The sequence below is a fragment of the Elaeis guineensis genome, chromosome 1 (assembly GCF_000442705.2).
Source record: "Elaeis guineensis isolate ETL-2024a chromosome 1, EG11, whole genome shotgun sequence".
NCBI classification, from domain to species: Eukaryota; Viridiplantae; Streptophyta; class Magnoliopsida; order Arecales; family Arecaceae; genus Elaeis; species Elaeis guineensis.
The window spans coordinates 131,452,610-131,476,505 of NC_025993.2; the positions used below are offsets into that span (position 1 = coordinate 131,452,610).

At 36.6% G+C, this 23,896-nt stretch overlaps 1 non-coding gene and 1 pseudogene across 1 annotated transcript in view; both read right to left on the reverse strand.

Moving 5' to 3' along the window:
* LOC105035464 (uncharacterized protein At2g33490) overlaps positions 1-23,118 on the reverse strand; it is a 32,385-nt gene extending 9,267 nt beyond the window's left edge. Inside the window, exons 1-5 of the transcript XR_012143416.1 lie at positions 22,669-23,118; positions 20,662-20,734; positions 20,119-20,193; positions 19,596-19,657; positions 19,411-19,479 (exon numbers count right to left, since the gene is read on the reverse strand). This is a non-coding gene — a transcript (uncharacterized protein At2g33490). The remainder of the gene's footprint in view (positions 1-19,410; positions 19,480-19,595; positions 19,658-20,118; positions 20,194-20,661; positions 20,735-22,668) is intronic.
* Positions 6,630-9,139, reverse strand: LOC140859709 (uncharacterized; annotated as a pseudogene).
* Positions 23,119-23,896: the final 778 nt, after the last annotated feature.

Below are 23,896 nucleotides of genomic sequence, written 5' to 3' on the forward strand. Positions count from 1 at the left end.
TTCCTAACAAAGGTAAAGTTTCAATGAAGTTGTCCACAAGGAATATAATCAAACCTACACAAGATTGGAACCATGACGCGAGAGAGAGAGAGAGAGAGAGAGAGAGAAGTTTAGGGAAGATTTTGTTTTGGAAGAAGGGGAATTAGTGGATTACAAATTGTCCTTTCTCTTTACTTATTCTGTATTTTTTATCTTTATTTATGTAAGCATGGTCCTTACATAAAGGCCGCCCATTCATAAGCCTACTTCAGTCAATAAGCAGTCCACACAATTTAAAAGTTGGTTCAGCTAAAGATAAAAGGCCCACCTTTACCTACACACTAAACTAGATATAAAAACAGCATTGTTGCCCACCTAGTCTCACTTGTTTAACCAGCACACTTAACATCTCAGGAAAAACCCCCAGAAAATAGCATGAGCATCGTTAATATTATGTTACCAATAATGATAAGGATGATGCTCAAGACACCACAAAAAATAGGAAAACAACTGAGCTCCAGGCAAAGTTTCAGTGTAGTTTAATCCCAAATGGGCAATCTTCCACCGAAACTACATCAATTTCTCCTCATCCAATTTCTTTGCAGACTTCCTTTCATTGCCCAACATCGTAAAAAATTCAAGACTTGCTTCTTAGTTTCCTCAATCTTATTCCTTAGCAATACAAGAGAGCTCAAAGGGTCATCAAGTTCTATTCTAACAATTATAGAGCTCGATCGCATAAACAAGCATCACTTTATTTATCATGGAGCTTATGAGTTGGAAAGCAACCTTCATGAGTAAACATGAAAAGAAGGACATATTATTAAGATATCATGCCATAGCATGGGTATGAAAACTTCTCAAAAGCAAATCAGCATTGCATTAGCCCTAGTTGTTTGTTTGTTGGTAAATAAACATCAATAGTGCTTAATGCTTAATGTAATTCACCTCACCTTTCAGTTTCTTTTTTGCATTGAGGGTGTATGAACATTTCAATCCCTATCTTTTGTACACTTGCTTTTGTAGTTGTCAAGTGGCATTAAATTAGAAAACACGTGTCATAAGGATCAAGGTACTGGCCCTGCACCCTCGATACATGCTGAACCAGCTAGGGACTTTTACAGGGCACCCCTTGGCGCTATTTGCAAGTGAATTGACCCGGTACCACCTAATGCTACCTCAGACAAGGTTTTAAATCCCATAGGACAAAATTGTCCCAATTTCTCTATGGAGCAGGACCCCCACTTTCCTACCCCATCCCGGCAGTGGTCCCCATCAAGAGTCCTAAACATACCCTCTGCCTATCTCCCTTTCTTTCTTTTCTTCTTTCTTTTCTTTCTTTTTCTTCTTTCCTTTCTTCCTTCATTCCTTCCTTTTCCCTTACCTTCCTTCCTCACCTTTTTCTTCTTCTTTCTTTTTCTTATGCCTTCATTTGCTTTGGTTTCTTTCCTTTTTCTTCTTCTTTCTCTTTCCTTCTCCCTTTTATCCTCCCTTTCGCTCTTTTTCTGCTAGTTGCTCCTTGAATTGATTTTGATGATTACAAAGCATTTGAGGGGGTTACTAACGATTTTGACTTGAAAAAAGATTTATTGTATTTCAGGGACAAAATCATAATTTTATCAACTCCTGATTCGGAAGTCTCAAGAACAAGAACAAAAGATGTGTAATCTATTGGAGGCAATTTCAATATTTTTAGATGTGTATTTTCTAAGAAAATCAAGTTTATGTATTTGAGTCGACCCCATGAGTCGACTCATGGCAAAAGAGGCTGAACAACACGCTGAATTTTTGGCTGGCACACCCTATGAGTCGACCCCATGAGTCGATCCCTGTGCATGAGTTGACCCTATAAGTCGACCTCTGCAGCAGTACAGGCCAAACTTACAGAACAGTCATTTTTTGTTCTGTACCACAGAGGTCGACCCCATGAGTCGACCCCTGTGCATGAATCGACCCTATGAGTCGACCTCTGCTGCAGTATAAACCAAATTTACAGAAATCATTTTATGTTCTGTACCACAGAAGTCGACCCCATGAGTCGACTCATGTGCATGAGTCGACCCTTGTGACGGAAAAATTCCGCAACGGCTAGTTTTTTGCTCGTTCTGGCTGCATTTAATGCCTATTTAATGTGCTCTAACGGTTCTATTTCAGTCCAGATTACTCTCCACCATCATTTAAAGTTATAAAAGGCACTTAAAGGAGGGAATCAAGGAGGAGAGAGATTTTGAAAAGAATTCTTCAAGCATTCATTTCAGTCCTAACAAAAGAGCCCTCTTGAAGTTAAAGAAGCTTTCATTTCAAGTTCACCAACCCCTCAAAAGCTCATTCAAATCTTCAACCACCTTGAGAAAAATCAAAAAAACTTCCTTCTTATTGTGTAAAGTGTATTTAAAGCTTTATTCGCTCACTAAAGGAGCTACATTTGTATTTTCGTGAAATTAACTGTCATACTCCTTTTGAGTTGTTATTTTTGTTTTGGAAGGGTTCCAAAACGTAGAAAGGTTGATCCGAACCTTGAATCGATTGTATTGGATTGACTTGTACCCGGAAAACAAGTGTTCTAGCTTGGAATAGCTAGAGTCGGAGGTTCCGATGTTGTATTGGGTTGGCTTGTATTTGGAAAACAAGTGTTCTAGCTTGGAATAGCTAGAGTCGGAGGTTCCGACGTTGTATTCGGTTTGAATACGGATTAGTGGATTTGAATTCCCAGTAAGAGCTTGGGGAGTGGATGTAGGTGCAAAGTTGGCACCGAACCACTCTAAATCTTTTTGTTTGTGTTGTGCTTACTTGGTCTCCTTTTAAATTTCCTTATCTTCTTGTATTCTTGCATCCAACTTCTACACCTTGCATAAATTTCACTCTCCACATTTATCTTGCTCATTGTTAAATAATTCTCATAGTTGTAAGTTAATTTTAAATTTTTAAAAACCCAATTCACCCCCCCTCTTGGGTTGCATAGCTGGACAACAAGTGGTATCAGAGCTCGGTGCTCTAGCCATACTTTGATTTAACCATCAAAGAGCTAAAGATCTATGGCAACTCAAGTTGGCACTTCACTAGCCGAGGGACAGTCCACTAACCGACCTTCACTTTTCAATGGATCAAACTATACCTATTAGAAAGCTCGGATGAAAATCTTTATTCAAACACTTGACTATGATATGTGAAGTATCATAGTAAATGGACCACACACACTCACTAAAATAATTGATGGTGTGGAATCAACCAAATCCGAAAGAGAATGGGATGAGGTTGATAAGAAAATGACTCAACTAAATGCAAAAGCCATGAATATTTTGTATTGTGCTCTAGATGCTAATGAATTCAATCGTATTTCAACATGCATGTCTGCTAAGAAAATCTGGGATAGATTAGAAGTAACTCATGAAAGAACTAACCAAGTGAAGGAATCAAAAATCAACATGCTTGTGCATAAATATGAACTTTTTAAAATGGAGCTTGATGAGTCAATAACTGAAATATTTACTCGTTTTACTGATATTATTAATGGTTTAAAAAATCTTGATAAGTCTTATTCTAACAGTGACCTCGTAAGGAAGATTCTTAAGTCTTTACTAAGGACTTGGGAGGTCAAAGTGACCGCAATCCAAGAAGCCAAAGATCTGAACATCCTACCTTTGGAAGAGCTTCTAGGATCGCTGATGACTCACGAGCTGAGCATGAAACAACATCAAGAAGAAGATGTCAAAAAGAAGAGGATAATCGCCCTCAAATCAACTGCTCAAGCTGATGAGGAAACTGATGATACAGAAAATGAAGAGCAAGATGAAGAAATGACTCTCATTACTAGAAAGTTTAAAAAAATTTTGAAGAAAAGGAGACAAAAAATGAGGAAGAAGCCACCTACAAAAGGGAAACATAGCAAAGAGAAGGATAAAAACCAACCCCTTATTTGTTATGAATGCAAAAAATCGAGACACTTTAAGTCTGAATGCCCACAGCTGAAGAAGGGTCCCAAAAGGTACAAGAAGAAGACCATGATGGCTACATGGAGCGGAAGTGATGAGTCAAGCTCCGAAGAAGAAGAGTCAAATGAACAAACCAACTTGTGCCTTATGACACATGAAAATGAGGTAAATATTGAAACTCCTATTGACTTTACCTTTGAAAAACTTCATGAAGCTTTTTATGATCTAATTGATGAACTAAAGAAGCTAGGGGTAAAGAACAAAGAATTAAAGTCAAGAAATCAATCTTTACTAAAAGAAATTGAGAGCATTTCAAATGAAAAATCTACCCTGTCTCAAGAAAATCTGAATTTAAAGAATGAGATTGCCAAATTGAAACCAATGGTTGAAAAATTCACTTTAAGCTCAAATAAACTTCACATGATACTTGACAATCAAAAAGCCATTTATGATAAAGCCGGTCTTGGATATAACCCTTTAAAGAAACAAAAACTTCTGAAAAATATCTTTGTAAACTCATCATACAACAAGTTTTCAAATATAACTTGCTTTAAATGTGGTAAAGCAGGATACAAATCCTACTCATATTTTTTTAAAAAATCTGAAAATTCTAATGTAAAGAAAATATGGGTTCCAAAAGGAACCATTATGACTAACCAAAAAGGACCCAAGAAAACTTGGGTATCTAAAGTCAAAACTTGATTCTTATGTGTAGGTGTGTCTAGTATCCCAAGGAGCAAACCGAAAATGGTATCTTGATAGCGGGTGCTCAAGACACATGACTGATGATGAATCTCAATTTATCACACTTAATACTAAAAGTGGAGGGATGGTCACTTTTGAAGACAATGGCAAAAGAAAGATCATCGGTATAGATAACATTGGTATCACTCCCTCCAAGTATATTGAAAATGTTTTATTAGTAGACGATTTAAAACATAATTTATTAAACATCAGTCAATTTCGTGATAAAGGATACAAAGTCATTTTTGAATCTTCAGTTTGCATTGTAACTAGTCCTATTAATAAAGGCATTAAATTTGTTGGGCATAGATATGATAATGTTTATATAGTAAATTTGAATGATCTTTCCAAAATAAACATGCAATGCCTAATAGCCTTGAATGCCAAGATTAATGAGACTAGTTGGCTTTGGCATCGTAGGCTTGCACATATTAGTATGCATTCTCTTTCAAAACTTATTAAAAAGAAATTAGTTATTGGCTTACCCAAATTGAATTTTGAAAAGGATAGAATTTGTGATGCATGCCAAATGGGTAAACAAACTCGAGTCTCATTCAAATCTAAAAATATTGTTTCAACTTCTAGGCCATTAAAACCAAAGTTTGCTGTATCGGTACCGGACGGCGTGCCGGTGTCAGATCGGTATGGTACGGTACCGATATCGTACCGACACATGGTACGCCCAGACGTACCGGTACACAATTTTTTTCGATTTTTTTTTTTAATTTTTAAAGTTAATACTTGATAAATACAACCTCAATATGGCATTATATTGCATATTATTGACATATTTGGGTTCAATTTGGAGTTAGGTTGCGGTACAAAGACTCTTGATCCAAAATTTCAAACATATATTTATTTACATTATATTTAACTATGTCATCTTAAAACTAAAGAAAAAATATATAAAATACGCATTAAAATGTATCTAAATATTTAAATACAAAGCGCAATAACTGATATACGAACCTTAAGATGTACTCTGTATTTAATTTCTTGTCAAGTGTCTATGACACTCGTAGATGTCTGGATCATCAATATAGTCTGAAGGGACATCAGTCCAACCCTCTAGTCAAGCTGCATCGTACTCGAATATTCATCATCCCATAAGATATCCTCTCTGGATTGTAAGACATCTCAGACCTCTCGTTAAAATTCTGACTCTGAGAAGTATCCTCGAGATGATGGTATGGTTGTGGAGAAGCCCATCCAAATATACCAATAGCAAAATCTGATCCGTAAGATGCTCCAGACTGCATAGGATAGTAACCACAAGAAGATGATGCCTCGGATGCACCATATACATATGGATCATAAGATGGCTGTGGATAATAGGATCCATAATGCGAGAATGATCCAGATACATCCATGGACCCTACTCCACGTGCAAGATCGTTCGCAGTTGCATCATGTGCTGGACGATCTCTAGGAGCCCGTCGTTTATATGAAATTGGCTCCCCACGATCTCTACCGACTCGTCCACCATAATCCCTATTCTGTGTGACATGCGTAAACTGAGACTCATCGGTGAATCGAATATCACCCTGTGGCTGTGTCTCATAAACGGTGGTCTCCTGTCCTCCAGTTCTTTCCTGATCATCAGATCCATGGCTACTACTACCAGTATCATCATCACTCTCCCTGATGTTTGTATCTGAACCAGATAGCTCCTGTACTCTCGAGAGTGGTGTACATACAACTGTCTTTTCTTTTCTTCCCCTTGTACCCCTATGTGACTGAGTTTTCTGTGATTGAGAGGATGGATGTCTTCTTGCTGGCTGCCAGGAGGATCGTCTATACATCTCTCGCTCGAATCTCTGAGAAAATGTATCGGATTGCGAGTCATGTGATGAATGAGTCCCTTGTGTCCCCTCAGACTGTGGCTGATCAACTGGAACCCTATGTGGAATATTTTTTTCTGCCCATTGCCCTGGATCCACCCTGATCTCTCTTGCCACCACACTGGCTGGTCGTGGAAGGGATCCTGGCTCATCAAGCTCTGGCTCCTACTGCTGACCTGCAAGCCATCCGATGATCGGATCGTCATCCTCATCGGCATAATCATCCAGCGTCGGATCAGTGTACTTCAACTGAACTTCCTCCTGAATACATTTTAGCCTCAATCTCAGATTGTAGTGAACATATACAAGATCGTCGAGGTATTTTTGTGCCAGACGATTTCTCTGTTTCCTGTGGATAAGGACGAAAGTGGACCAATTATACTCACAGCCACTAGCAGAGACCGTTTGAGAAAAATACAGACAGCCATATGTCTCAAATTTTTTGCTGACGTTCCAAAATGAATCCACCATTCAGCTACAAAAGCAAAATTACATATCAAATTTGATGATATTATTAAGCAAAATTACATATCAATCTACATTGCTCATTATTGATATGTAATTTACCTGGATTCATCTGCTTTTTGCTTATGACAGCTGATGGGACTCCAAAACTGTTTCATCTGAAATAAAATATATTTATTATTTATAAATATATCAGATTGAATTCAGTTGAATAATTACATCTGTTTTAAACTAACATACCTCTTGCAGACACAACGACGCGATTTCTGGATCGGCACCATCTTATATATGACATTACGAAGAGCAGCAAGAAGCTCGCTATCTATATCTATCTCCGGAATAGTATACTGAAATCTCGGATTCAAATAATAAACTGCAGATAAATTTCAAGACTGATTAAGCACAATTTTATTTTCATGCTTCGAAAAAATATTTTAAAACATTCTTGAATCCAAACTTACCAGCTAGATGCAAATCTCTGCCCATCTGATATTCCCAACGGCGCTCAATAATGTTAATGAATTCTTGAGCATGCTTGGGATCATTCTCACTGATCTGTTTCTTTGCCCTCTCCATCATGTAATATAGGAAGCCCATCTGGGGGTATCTCTCGCTGTCCACGGCGCGAAGCACCTCATATAAAAACTTGATAGCCTTCACTATCTTCTCAACCCGCTGCCAAAATGACTGACTCGTCGCCAAGTTCTCCACATGACTTCCATCAGTACCAGCCCTCGCATATCTGCTCTCCTACCACTCGGCACTGAGAAATATCTAACGTAGAACTGTTTTCTTTTGAAGAAGACTATCAAGTGCTATGTAGTTGGTAGCAAACCGTGTGATATCCAATCGTAAGATCTCCCCCCAGTATACGTCCGCATCAATGAAAGAACCCATGTGTGGTTATAGATGAATCTAGTAATGGTCTGGACAATCTCCACTACCTGCTGCACCCTACGAATCTTTCCGATATCCATTAATATAAGATCAATGCAATGTGCAGCACATGGGATCCAGTATATCTGCGGTCGCTGCTCCATCAGTAACTCTCCGACTGCCTTATATTGTAGTCTGTTATCTGTGATGACATGCACGACATGCTGCTCACCCACTGAATCAATCACCTCCTCCATCAGATCAAGGATATATGTGGCATCGTGCATCTTATCTGAAGCATCGATTGATTTGTGAAAAAATATTTTTCCATCACAGTATGTCAAAAAATTAATGATGCTCCACCTAGTAGGATCTGTCCAACCATCATACATCACTGTCAGACCGTATGTAGGCCATTTATTTTTGTAAGAAGCAATCCATCTCTGCAGATCCTCCTTATTGCTGTCAAGAAGCTGACCATAGATGTCCTTAGATCCTGAAGGATCTACACCCTGGCCGGCAGCCTCTATGGCTGAAATAGCAGATCGATAGTAAGGATTGGCTACTGCATTTGCTGGAATATGGCTGAAATGAAACCATGATCTAATAGCTCGCCACATATCCTTTTTCTTATCTTTTTTTAGCATACTGTCAATTCTCTGCTGCTTTGAATCCTTGCTGGGCAAAGCATGTGGATCCAAATCCTAAATGCTGGCTCCTGCTGGAATATCTCTGGAGGACCTCCTCCTACTGCCAAAAGCTCCCAACAAAGAAGACATGCTACGCCTGCTCCCTCTACCATCAGGCTCTCTGACTGAGGTAATCCTCCTTAACTCGAATTCTTCCCTACCAGTCGCTGATCCAGATCCTAATTCGTAGTATGATGGTCCGAATCGCTCTCTGTATCGGACCATCTCTTCCTGTTGGTACTGATCCGTCAAGCTCGCCTGAATGGCAGCCTCAATCTATACCTCCTCATCTGGAGCAGAAGCCTCCTCTGACTCTCTAGAGTGATAAGAAGGTGGCTCTGCAGCTCGACGGTCTACTTCGATCTTTTTCTGCTTTGCCCTTTTTTTCGCTGCTTTTGAATCAGCAAAATACCTTTTCATCAATTGTCGGACCTCTTGCAGACATTTCCGACACATGAACACATCAGGATAACCACCAGCCAGATGCTGCTTCAATCTAGTCACCCCTCCTCCCTTGAACTCTGTGTTACACCATTTGCATCTCTAATGATGCCGAGCCGAGAGCATCTCGCCATGATCCCAACCGATGTCACGCTCTAGATCTTTCTTTTTACTCATTTCTGCAGATATAACAAAATACTAATTATTTCGAATTACCTGTAATATAACACTAATTACATATATTTTTTATTTGATAATATTATTTACTATTTAAATATTTACAAAAAAAATTTCAAAAAAATCTTCAAGTTAGATTCAAATATTTCAATTGTTTTGAATCATTCTAAACATTATTCTCAATTTCAAAACTAACACTGATATTTTATTTTTTTAATTTTTTAATAATTTTTATATAAATAAATATATACTATAAAATAACTGATTAATTAAAGTGAACGAACGCCATGTTCTAAATTTTTTTCTTATAAATATATGCAAGTACAACAAAACACGATAGTTTAACGATAATTAAAATAATTATATATAATTTTAAAATTATTTTAATAATTATTTTAAAACTTATAAATTCAAAATAAATATGTTATATACTTCAAATAATATTTTTAAATTAACTAAAATATAACACTATTTTTATATATTTTTTATTTTATAATTAAATTTTTTAATTTAAATAATTAAAAAAATAATTTTTTTATTTCAAATATTTAAAAAAATTAAAATTAGATTTAAGTAGCTTGAATCATTCTAAACATGATTCCCAAACTCTGATTTTTTTTTCTAAAATTTAATTTTTTTTAATTTTTAAATAAATAAATATTTAAAAATATTTAAAAAATATATAATTAACGAAAATTAACAATTTTGATGTCATCGTGTAGATCTTCCAAAAATCTATCACATATAATTAAATCATACCAAAATCACAAGATTTTGACATGATTTTCTCTTATTTTCATTCTTTCTCATTCTTATCCTATTTTTAACAATAAAAATAAAAAAAAAATATTTACTAAGAAAATAACATATTATCTTACCTCCGGCCAAAGATCAGCCTCTCCTCGAACCACTCCTACTATTTGACGGAGTTTTTTTTTTCTAATTTTTTGAAGGTCTCAACGGTTTCGTTGAGACCTTCATAAACTTCGGATCCTCGGAAGTTCTCTGAGAAGTTCTCAGAGAACTCTTAAGCCGCTCAATGATTTAAGTCTCCGACCCCACCCCCTCCCCCCTCCCTACTTTATTCATGTGGGCATGTCGGTACGGTTTGGTTCACGCCGAACCGGACCGAACCGATCCATACCGTCCGATTTTGGACGGATCGGTAGCTTATCGGTCCAGTTCGGACCCTTTTTTCGAAATATTTTCTGAACCGGACCGAACCGAGCGGTTCAGGGTGGTTCAGAAAATATTTCGAAAAAAGGGTCCGAACCGGACCGATAAGCTACCAATCCGGCTCGGTACTCCTCGTACCGGATGGTTCGGCCCGATACGACGAACCCTGATTAGAACTATTGCATATGGATTTATTTGGACCCACTAGAACTACTAGTCTAGATAGAAAACGATATGGTTTCGTAATTATTGATGATTTCTCTCGTTTTACATGGATCTTTTTTTTGGCACATAAGGATGAAACTTTTCATGTTTTCTCCAAATTTTATCGAAAAGTCACAAATGAAAAAAAATTTTCAATTCAAAATATTCGAAGTGATCATGGAACCGAATTTGAAAATCAAGATTTTGAAAAATTTTATGATGAAAAAGGTATTGACCACAACTTTTCAGCACCTAGAACACCCCAACAAAATGGGATAGTAGAAAGAAAAAATAGAACTCTTGAAGAAATAACCCGTACCATGCTATGTGAAAGCAACCTTCCAAGATATTTTTGGACGGAAGCAATTAACACGGCATGTTACATATTAAATTTTGCTTTAATCAGACAAATTTTAAAGAAAACTCCCTATGAGCTTTGGAAAGAAAGAAAATCAAACATTGCATATTTTCATATTTTTGGTTGTCGATGTTTTGTTTTGAACAATGATAAAGAAAGACTAGGAAAATTTGATGCAAAATCCGATGAAGCAATTTTTCTTGGTTACTCCTCTTCTAGCAAAGCTTTTAGAGTTTTCAACAAAAGAACTTTAGTAGTAGAAGAGTCAATACATGTTGTTTTTGATGAAACTAACGATCTTCCTTCAAGGAAGAATGAAGGTATTGATGATGCAAATCCTCTTATAGAAGGGATAAAGGAGATCACTCTAAAAGACTCAACCATTCAAAATGATGAAGAACATGAAGACAAACAGGATGAGGAAAGTGAAGAACAACCTGCAGGTACAAATGATCTACCCAAAGAATAGAGGTATGATCACAATCACCTCAAGGAACTAATCATTGGTGATCCTACACATGGTGTAAGAACTCGCTCTTCACTTAAAGATGCATTCAATCATTTTGCTTTTGTCTCTCATCTTGAACCTAAAACCATAGATGCAGCTGAAAAAGATTATAATTGGATAAATGCAATGCAAGAAGAACTTAATCAATTTGAAAGAAATAATGTATGGACTTTAGTTTCAAAACCTAAAAATTATTCAATAATTGACACAAAATGGGTATATAGGAATAAATTGGATGAACATGAAAATGTGATAAGAAATAAAGCAAGACTAGTTGCAAAAGGTTATAATCAAAAAGAAGGAATTGATTTTTATGAAACCTTTGCCCCTGTTGCTAGATTAGAAGCAATTAGACTTCTCCTTGCATATGCTTGCTTTATGAATTTTAAGTTATTTCAAATGGATGTCAAAAATGCTTTTCTAAATGGATATATTGCTGAAGAAGTTTATGTAAAACAACCTCCAGATTTTGAAAATCATGCTTTTTCTAATCATATTTTTAAATTAAACAAAGCATTATATGGTTTGAAACAAGCACCTAGGACTTGGTATGAAAGGCTAAGCAAATTTCTGCTTAATAATGATTTTTCAAGAGAAATGTAGACACAACTCTTTTTATTAAAAGAAATCAAGATGATATCTTAGTTATTCAAATATATGTCGATGACATTATTTTTGGATCTACTAATGAAATTCTTTGTCAAGATTTTACTAAGCTCATGCAGGAAGAGTTCGAGATGAGCATGATGGGAGAACTTACATTCCTCCTCGGATTCCAAATCAAACAAATAAAGGAAGGAATCTCCATCACCCAAACCAAATATACAAGAAAACTACTCAAAAGATTTGGAATGGAGGGTTCCAAAGTAATTGGTACACCCATGAGCCCATCATGTAAGCTTGACAAGGACGAAGGAAGTAAAAATGTAGATTTAAAATTCTATAATGGCATGATTGGTTCTCTACTGTATTTAACTGCTAGTAGACCAGATATTATGTTTAGTGTTTGTCTTTGTGCTCGCTTTCAATCAAATCCAAAAGAATCACATTTAAATGCTGTTAAAAGAATCCTTAGATACTTAAATGGTACACAAACTCTAGGACTATGATATTCTAAGGATTCATTAATTGGCTTAATAGGTTATTCAGATGCAGATTTTGCTGGATGTAGATTAGATAGAAAAAGTATTAACGGAACTTGCCAATTTCTTGAAGTTAACTTAATCTCTTGATTTAGAAAGAAATAAAACTCGGTATCACTGTCTACGCCGAAGCCGAGTACATTGCAGCCGGAAGTTGTTGTGCTCAAATCTTATGAATTAAGCAACAACTTAAGGACTTTGGCATCAAACTCAATGAAACTCCCATAAGATGTGATAACATTAGTGCTATAAACCTAACTAAAAATCCAATTCAGCATTCTAGATCAAAACATATTGAGATAAGACATCATTTCATAAGAGAACATGTCCAAAATAAATATATAATTTTTGATTATGTTTGTACTGAAAAACAATTGGCTGACATCTTTACCAAGACCTTAAGTGAAGATAGATTCTGTGAAATTAGGAGAGAATTAGAAATCCTTGATCTATCAGCTTAAGTATCTCTCTGATTCCAAATTCTTAATGCCAAAAATTCATTGAACCAATTTTTGAGAGCTCAATTTTCTTTTTGTTTTGAGCTCAAAAGCTCAAATTATCATTCACATGATCAATATTTGGGTAAACATCTTTCTCCTAAAGTTTCAATTTTTTTCGAAATTGTTCCATCATTCTTTAGAATTTCTCTGTGCCATGAGTCGACCCCCAGGGTCGACCCTAGGGCAAACTTGTAATTATGTCAAAACCCTTCGGACGCTCTCTTTTTGTTGGGAATTTCTCCTAAAGCCGACCCAGCTCTCCACCTTCTTCCTCCCTCCGAATCTAAGGCTCTCCATCTCTTCTCCCTCAAATCTAGATTACTCTCAAATCTCTTCTCCCACTCATTTTCATCCTTCAAATCGACCATTTAGGAACCAAGTTTCTCTTCTCTTCCCTCCTCATTTAGGACGGTTCGAGCTTATCCTAGACTCTACCCATCTTCTCCAAATCGACACATCACCTCTCCAAAATCTCTACCTTTTCACTAAAATCCCTTCCTCTCCCTCTCATCTAGTCTCCTAAGCTCCGTGCAAGTCCTTCTTGTGCAAATGGCTCCCAAGATGAAGCTTCCACAGAAGAGAAAATCCGTTCGCGGGTTGAAAGAAAGTGTGCGCAGAAAGAAATTAGCAGCCGAATCCTCTCCTGCTCCAATCCCTGCTCCAGGTCCTGCTTCAGCTTCAACTCAGTCTCCAATCAGCCCAAACAAGGTACCCCTCTCTGATAGGAAAGTGGAATCCGGAAAAAATATTGATTTCAAGTTTTTTGAAAAAAAAGGATTCACTATTGGATCAAAGATTAAGGACCAAGGATGGAAATTTTACTGCTCTTTAAAAAAAATACATATGTTGATCTCGTCAGAGAATTTTACCTAAATTTGGGGTATAGCAATGAAACAGTGAAATCTACAGTAAAGGGTGTAGATATTAGCCTAGATCCAGTGCTTTTGGGACAGATCCTACATTTGCCTTGTGAAGGGTATACCAACATGGAACTCCCTATTAAAGAAGAAGGAATCAATGTTATCTTAAGAACCTTTACTGGAAGTCTGAATAAATTAGAGGTAAAGATTCTTTCTATTGAGATGAGGCTGTTACATCACATGGTAACCAAATTATTCTTCCCTCGAAGTGGTAAACATGATCTTCTTTCTGATAGGAACATCTGTATTATGTACCATGTGATCATACAAACCCCCTGAACCTCCCTGCATTGATGTTTGAGGCTATGAGAGAGACCTTGAACATGTCCAAGGCACACTTGCCTTTTGGTATGGCTCTCATCTTAGTTTTTAGGAGGTTCGGAGTTAGTTTTGAGGGGAAGGCAGTTGCTAAACTATCTCACTCCGACACTATCAACCGCCACACACTGCATCATATGGGATTTTCTAAGACTGATGGCGGTTGGACAAAAGGTGTGGAAGAGAGAGCTGAGGATAGAGCAGAGGAAGGACCATCCTCATCTCTTCGTGATCACAGAGCAACATCTCCAAATATTCAGTTTGTATCTGATCACGAGGTTGGTCCTTCAGAGTCTGTGAGGAGGTATACTTCAGCTCCACAGTCAGAGAGCAGGGCACATCCTTCAGAGCTCAGATTGACAGATGATCAGATTGAGATGATGTCCCAACGTGTAGCCTCCATTCTATCTCAACAGTTTGCCACTTCAGTCTTTGCACAGAGATCGACATCCCAGATTGACTCAGACCAAACTCTGATCCCTCACATTTCTACTATTTTTCAGATGCTCACTGATCAGTCGGTACGTATTGAGCAGCTTGAGGGATGTATTTTGAGATTGACAGACAGAGTTTTGGATTTGCAGGGGCAAGTATTAGCTTTAGTCCATCCCCAGCCACATGAGGACATCACAGAGATCTCAGACCTATCTGCAGAGGTAGCTAGACTTTGAGGAATCTTAGAGAGTGGTTTTGACTTCTTGAAGAGAGAGATCAGGAGATTCAGTGAGAATGCTTCTACTCAGTTCAGTGCCCTGATGCAGTCTGTTTTGAGAGCCTTGGATCTTTTGGACATCGTCAGACTTTCCCTTATTGCACAGTCCGTAGCTTCTCAGACTCCAGGATCTTCTCACCCCTCTACTCGTGCTGGTACCTCTATCCGTGGCCGAGGCAGACGTGGTCGAGGTCGTGCTCATGGACTTGATCCTACATCTCCTCACCCTATCTCTGATTCTTCAGATTCTGATCCCTCTAGCCATGACATCTATTAGATCTAGATTAGTTTGTCTCCTATGTCTATGATCTATCTTATGGGCCTTGTATTTGTTGGCTAATTAACTCTTAGATAGTTTCTATCCATGACTTTTGTATTAACTCATATGTATTGAAACATTTTTGTATTCAGTCACTTATGTGTGTGTGTGTATATATATATACACACACACATATATATATATATGTGTGTGTGTATACACACACACATATATGTATATATATATGTATATATATACATATATGTGTGGCGCGCGCGCGCGCGCGTTTTGACTTTCAATGAATGTTTATGATTGAAATCAAATTGAATTATTTTAATTATGAGATATGAAAAATAACTCATGTTAGTGCTAAAAAATACTATGAATTGCAATATCTTCTAGATGAGCAAATTGATATATCCTTTATGTTTGCTATGTTGAGAGGGAGTAGAGAAATAAGCAATCAAAGAAGGAAGTAAAGAAGTAAAATATGGTATCAAAAAGGGAGAGAAGTGAAAAAGTAAAGAAAATATATCCTTTTTGTTATCCTTCTTTTCTCTATCTTTAAAATCCCTTAAGATCTTAATTGATGCTATCAAAAAAAAAAAAAAAAAAAGTCCTTTTTGTTATCTTTCTTTTCTCTATTCTTAAAATCCCTTAAGATCTTAATTGATGCTATCAAAAAGGAGAGTAAAAAAATATATATATGTCCTTTTTGTTATCTTTCTTTTCTCTATCCTTAAAATTCCTTAAGATCTTAATTGATGCTATCAAAAAAGGAGAGTAAAGAAAATATGTCATTTTTGTCATCTTTCTTTTCTTTTCTCTATCCTTAAAATCCCTTAAGATCTTAATTGATGCTATCAAAAAGGGGGAGTAAAAAAAAATTATCCTTTCAAGATCTCTTAAAAGGAGTAGAGAATCTTAATTGATGCTGTCAAAAAGAGAGAGTAGGGAATCAAAATCGAATTTGAGCAATAAGCAATAAAAAAATGAGCAATAAGCAATAAAGAAATTAGTAATAAGCAAAATTGTTAAGCAAATATGTCAAAGAACCAAAATTGTCAGCTCCTTTTTTATCTAATTTTTCAAAGCAAATGAACTTATAAGCAAATTTCAAATTGATCTTCAAACTGCTTATGATGCATTTCGTTCAAATACTTGGCTATGATATTGAAGTGATGCATCTTCATAAATTTGAAATTCATGTTCAATGCTTTATATATACTTTTGCTCAAGTATTTTGTCATCATCAAAAAGGGAGAGAATGTTGCTCCTTGAATTGATTTTGATGATTACAAAGTATTTGAGGGGGTTACTAACGATTTTGACTTGAAAAAAGATTTATTGTATTTCAGGGGCAAAATCGTAATTTTATCAACTCCTGATTCGAAGGTCTCAAGAACAAGAACAAAAGATGTGTAATCTATTGGAGGCAATTTTAACATTTTTGGATGTGTATTTTGTAAGAAAATCAGGTTTATGTATTTGAGTCGACCCCATGAGTCGACTCATGGCAAAAGGAGCTGAACGGCACGCTGAATTTTTGGCTGGCACACCCTATGAGTCGACCCCTGTGCATGAGTCGACCTCTGCAGTAGTGCAGACCAAACTTACAGAACAGTCGTTTTCTGTTATGTACCACAGAGGTTGACCCCATGAGTCGACCCCAGTGCATGGGTCGACCCTATGAGTCGACCTCTGCTTCAGTATAAGTCAAATTTACAGAAATTATTTTCTGTTCTGTGCCACAGAAGTCGACCCCATGAGTCGACTCATGTGCATAAGTTGACCCTATGAGTCGACCCCTGTGACGGAAAAACTCCGCAATGGCTAATTTTTTGCTCGTTCTGACTGCATTTAATGCCCATTTAATGTGCTCTAACGGCTCTATTTCAATCCAGATTACTCTCCACCATCATTTAAAGTTATAAAAGACACTTAAAAGAGAGAATCAAGGAGGAGAGAGAGATTTTGAAAAGGATTCTTCAAGCATTCATTTCCGCCCTAACAAAAGAGTCCTCTTGAAGTTAAAGAAACTTTTATTTCAAGTTCACCAACCCCGCAAGAACTCATTCAAGTCTTCAACCACCTTGAGGGAAATCAGAAAAGCTTCCTTCTTATTGTGTAAGTGTATTTAAAGCTTTATTCGCTCATTAAAGGAGCTACATTTGTATTTCCGTACAATTAACTGTCATACTCCTTTTGAGTTGTTATTTTTATTTTGAAAGGATTCCAAAACGTGAAAAGGTTGATCCGAACCTTGAATCGGATTGTATTGGGTTGGCTTGTATCCGAAAAATAAGTATTCTAGCTTGGAATAACTAGAGTCAGAGGTTCCGACGTTGTATTGGGTTGGCTTGTACCCGAAAAATAAGTGTTCTAGCTTGGAATAGCTAGAGTCGGAGGTTCCGATGTTGTATTCGGTTTGAATACGGATTAGTGGATTTGAATTTCGAAGTAGGAGCTTGGGGAGTGGATGTAGGTGCAAGATTGGCACCGAACTACTATAAATCTTTTTGTATGTGTTGTGCTTACTTGGGCTCCTTTTAAATTTTCTTATCTTCTTGTATTCTTGCATCCAACTTCTACACCTTGCATAAATTTCACTCTCCACATTTATCTTGCTCATTGTTAAATAATCCTCATAGTTGTAAGTTAATTTTAAATTTTTAAAAACCCAATTCACCCCCCCTCTTGGGTTGCATAGCTGGGCAACACTGCTCCTTTCATTTCTTTCTTTCCCTTTTCTTCTAATTTCCTTTCATTTTTTTCCCTTTCTTCATCTTTCTTTCTTTTTTTTTCTTCTTCTTTTCCTACAAGGATAGGTTTTAGAGTCCCGACATCGGATGTCCGAGGCAACCCCCCCCACCCCGAAGAAAAAAAAAAAACCACCCAAACTTAGAACCTTGGCCTCAATCGAACCATGGTAACCTTGTATATTGTACATACAATATTGGATGTGAACAGGCTCCTTATCTTGATTTCTAAATCCTTGCTTTTAGTTTTACAACATGCTCATTGCTAAGGTTTTAAATACCATGGAAAGAGGTTGTCCTAGTTTTTTCGCAAAAGAAAACACCCTGCATCTTGACACAAGGATAACGGACATCATGTCCTATCCCAACACTTTTCCAGACTCATCCCGTCTCGACACTCAAAAAGGTGCCGCATCCCGATACTTGAGAAAGTAAGACACCCACAATCCCACCAACATTTCAAAGCTTGTTCATTGATTAATATGTAGAATGGAAGAAAAATCTTCTTCCATCTATTGGCACCAGTATGAAATCCTACTTAGCCGCTTGATTCAACCCATTTTATCTCTTCCTATCCCATTAGGATTCCTTTAGCACAAAAGTTTTACGCCATATTATATCCATTTCTGATCTTCTTTGCTCTTAACAAGATGAAAATTCAATACTTCACTTCACTAATAACTATCATTTAAGCTATGAAATGAAAAAACAAAATGTTGAATTTGCGATCCTTCAATCAAGCTCCACTTGTTCACCCACAACCTTTTAATGCTGCAGTGCAGGGGGGTGAGGGATGCACAAAAAAAAGTATCTCCAACCATCAGAAACATTTCATGCCATAGTTCACTTGGTAAATATTGTTATCTATTAGAAATAAATGACAGTATTATGATAGAAAGCTTATTTCAGAAGGATAATACATAATAGCTTACTTGACTTATTCTCCTTAGCTTTTTATGGTATAGGAAAAACAACTTTCGGCACACAAAGAATATGTCAACGGTCTATTTGATCACCAATCGAGCTCATTATTAAGTGAGTCAGTCTAAGGATGAGCATTGGTGCGAAGGTAATGTTGTTGCATTGTGACCTCGAGGTCATAGGTTTTAAACACATTAAAAGCCTCTTCACAAGCGAGGTTATGGCTGCATACATCTACCCCTCCCCAAACCCCACAATGGCGGCAGCCTTATTCATTGGGCTGCCCTTTTTTTATTAAATGGGTCAGCTTGGGATACATTCATGATGCATGCATCTGAAGGCATTTATACAACATAAGAATGGAGAAATTAGAAGCTAATTCTACACATTAGATAGTTAAATAAACACTTAGTTGATCAGTTATTGTGCACAGGATCAGAATGTAAAATAATTCTTACATTTAGAACAGAAAAATCAAAAAGAACAAACCTCCACAGTTTGAAGCTCCTTGAGAAGAGACTCAGATGGTTTTGTAATTGTATGGATGATGTGGGCACGCTGAGAAATAAAATTTCACATAAATTTCAGTCAAACCGATGTTGGATCATTTGCCACATGAAATATATGAAAAGTTTGTGTTAGTATGTCTATTCACAATATAAAACAGTACTCACATAGCTATTTACAAGTTTCTGAAGTTCAAATTGTGCTTTTCCTAGCATCAACAAAACCCTCCCTGCATGCATAATCAAATTCAAAATGCATAAGGCAAATCAAGAGGTGAAATACTTTTGAAAATTTAAAAGATTACTTAGAGATTAGTCAACTTTCGAACTTCAATATCTAAAATAACTATATTTTAATTAGTTTCCAATAAACAGAGTCCTTATATTGTATGTTTAGAAATGCGGGATCTCTAGACAGGGCTGGCAAAATTCCATCATGCATAGAATAAAAATGGCTTGTTGAGGGACACTTTCAGAAAGTGCACGGAGATATTGACAGATAAAAACGAAGATAAGAAAACTTTAGGAATTCAAGAAAATTATTTCAATCTAAATTCAGTTATTATCATGATTTGCACTCTCATTTTTGAAATATACAATATTATATCCTCACGTATAACCAGAAAAGCAGGTTGGTAAAAATTAATTGACTGCAAGCAAGACAGGAAACACAACAGTTTGGTTCACTCACCACTATCCTCATCATCGTTCAATGCAGTTTTTTCAAGCAAACATGTGCCCATTTCCTGCAATGCTTCTGAGAACTCTGCAAGAATATGTAACTCTAAGAGTAGATCAAACAGCAAAGGTTATTGTTTAGATTTATTTCACAAGAACTCAAATAGTAAAGACCGGTCATTTGCCACAGTACTCTCAACTTTGCGTAAGTTATGATGTAATTATTCATCGAACATATGAGTTCAAAAGGAAACAGGTAAATTTTTTCCACAAGATATCATAAATTCTTATAAAGTTACAGAATAAGAAACATAAATAAATAGAATTTAAGTTTTCTGCTTATAAAGATTGCTCTGTATTTTAAATTTAATAAGAAAATTTTGCAAAAAAGGTACACCCTATTTTTCACTTTGCAGATTCGATACTGTTTTTAATTTTTGCAGATTCAGGATAGCTTTTAGTTTTTTAGGTTCAGCTTTAGAGTTTAACATAATTTAATATCATGCGAAACATTTTAATGTAAAGAACACCCTAAGTGCAACATAAAGCAATGTACCATATGCACTATTTGCAGTGGCAGCTGCCACAGAAAGCATGCTATCATAGCAGCTCCTCATGTCTTGCATGTCCTGCAAACACAGAGCACCCAAGTGTAAGAGCTGATAGTACAATTGAGAAGAAGAAGCAGATAATTCTTTTAGGTTAGCTCATTGTTTTTAACAGATTAAACAAACATATTTCTGCAAATGACATGCAGATTGCTTTGTTCACTCAGTCCATTTGAAAGAATATCTATTGACTCTTTAAGTAAATTTTCACTCAATGTTCTTACTCCACATAGAATACCTCTCAACCATCCCCTCAATCATTACCAGTGCAATTTAATACTTCTCAACCACCCTCCCAATCATGGTTCACAAAAACCAGTTGCTGCTTTCTTCTCACAGGTGCCATAGCAATAGCAGGGAAATAGGGGAGTATGGGTGGGGAAGTACCCTATTTTGGGAGTGAATGGCTAAGAATTTGAATTGCAACGGGCTTTAAAGGAGCACCTTGTTCTGGTGGCCCTTGAATTGATCTATTTGTTTATAGATCTTGTTTGTGCTCCCCGAAGGCTTCATCCACACCTGCTTGCGCGGGTGCTTCCCTCTTAGTCATAAAAATATCAATAATGATTATATTTTGTATAAAAATTGTTGGGACAAATCAACCGACCCCCAACTCCGACCCTACATCAGCCGCACAAGTACATTACGCCGACTCATAATCGGTTACCGACCGACAGTCGGTTATTATCGACCAACAATAAACGACTGATCAATCTCCGATCGAAGACCATCGGCATATTAGAGTTACCAGCCGATGATCATTCGGATCTTCTACCGACTTATCTTTACTGACATATAATCGGCCTATATACTCAATACCCTAACCATTATGAACGATTATCAACTACGTGTCACGATTATTAGTAGGAATAAACAACCCACTAACTCCACAATTATAGTCCGATAATTTAGCGGCATAAAAAGCGAGACTACGTACTCGACGATTACATCAGAATCATCTATAAAAAGGAAGGTAAACGAGCAGCACAGGTAAGCAATTCTGGATAAAACTCTGCCACTTTTAACATTCTTAACTGTTCACCAACCCCCTCTCTGACTTAAGCATCGGAGGATTTTCGTCGGACACAACTCCGATCTGTGAGGACTTTATTTTGCAGATGCTCTCCACCGACAACAAACGATAGAAAGTTGGCCGCAACAAAAATAATATATAGAGTTACATACTATGTGAATACTAAGATTTCCCATTTGTTAAAATGCTAAAACTTATTATGGTGGGGACATGTGCGAATTTACATAATTGCAAGGATTCACTTTGGGTTAAAATGGCCTAAAATTGTTCCACTTAGTATTCAAGGAGGAGATCTATTTGCTGCTTTTCCGGAATCATTTGTCCTATCCGTGACACTTGTCTGCATTATCGAGTATGATAGGTTGGGAAGACCATAGAATAAAACTTGAAGTGATTAAGCATGTAAAAACTTCAACTTCGTTGGACAAAACAAGCTGGACAAACAAAGTGCATTAGATAAGAAATTAAAAAACAGCGATTAAATTTCAGAGAATAGCGGATGGAAAAACAAAATCCCTCTGTGCCCTTCAACCAAAATACCTAAATTAATACACTAGTCAGCTCAGAAGACAAATGTATACAACAATGAACTCCACTAAGATAAACTAACCCCTGCCATATAAGTAATTATACCTTAATTAGTTTACCAAATTATATCCTAAGGAAAAGAAAAAAAAGAGTGACCCATACACATATATTAGAGAATCCCCGCGCTCCCCGGCCCCCGCCCCCCACCCCCAACAAGAAAAAAAGAAAAAGAAAGTTTGGCATTAAAAAAAAATTGTAATGAAAACCAGAGATACTTCGAGCTGGAAGAAGACACGCACTAAAAAACCCATCTTTGCTGACAATTTCGAGATAAGGAGATAAAATAACCAAAAAAATTTAGAGCAAAGACCTTAGGGACGAAGAAGAGCGTCACCTGGATAGCCTGGACGAGCTCATCCAGCTTCGGCGGAGGGTGATGGTGCTCCCTCTTCTCCCTGGCATCGTGCCGGTGTAGCGTAAAGCCTCGGAGCTTTCTCAGAGGCGACTTCATCTTTCTCTGGCTTTCCCTCTCGGAATCCCAGCACCAAATCGAAATCCCCTTCAAGATCGAGAGATGGGAAGGAGGAGAGGTCGCAGAAAAAGACAGAAAAAGAGATTTGAGGAGAGAGGATAGGGGGAAACGGAGAGGAAAAAAAATCTCGTTCTAACTCTCTGTGGTCGGAAACCCTAGAAGGACCAGAATGCGAGAACAAAGAAGAAGCAACCCCACTCTCTCTCGCCCTGCCTTTTCTTTGATTTTATTGCAGGTAATATTTCCTGGTCAAAGAAGACATCAAGTCGCTTGCGTAGAGAGAGAGAGAGTGGGGAGCAGAAAAAGGTGAGAGGAGGGTAGAGAGTGGGGAGAAGGGAGGGGTGAGAATAGCCTGCTGAATAATTCTTTGTACAACATATGCGGTGTAAAAAAATACATCCATTTAATATCTATAATTTTATTTTTTATTTAAAATTATAAATATAAAAATATTTTTTTAAAAATTATGATATTTTATTATTATATTAAAATATATTATGATTAAATTATATTTTTTTATTCATAATTTAACTGCAAAATATTAGGAAGAAGAAAAAAATTTTGTTACCATTTAAAAATTTTATAAATTTTTAATGATAAAAATATTTTTATAATTTTAAAAAAATTATAATTTATTATATATAAAAAATTATAATTTAACTGTATAGTATTATAATATGGTCATAGAGTTATAATTTTTTCAGGATAAAAAAAAATTATCTATCGAAATTTAAAATAAAAATAAAATTATAAATATTAAATATATATTAAAAAATAATAATTATATATTTTAATATGATTGGATGATATATGTCAATATTATTATTACGTACGTGATTTTCACGTAGCACGGGAGTGTAATCATCCTCCACTTCTTGCTGGTGTCGGTCAATGCATACGCGCGTTGTGACCGCTGACCGAACACCGCACCCTTCCGTTCCCGTTTCCAAGTCACTGCGTCTCCATTGGAGATGGACCGGTCAAAACGGACCGAGACCAACCCAGATATCATCATGGGGGCAATCACCTAAGAACTGGCCCATCATGCGCTGGTTTATGATCTCATTGCACTAATCATTCCAATTTTTTA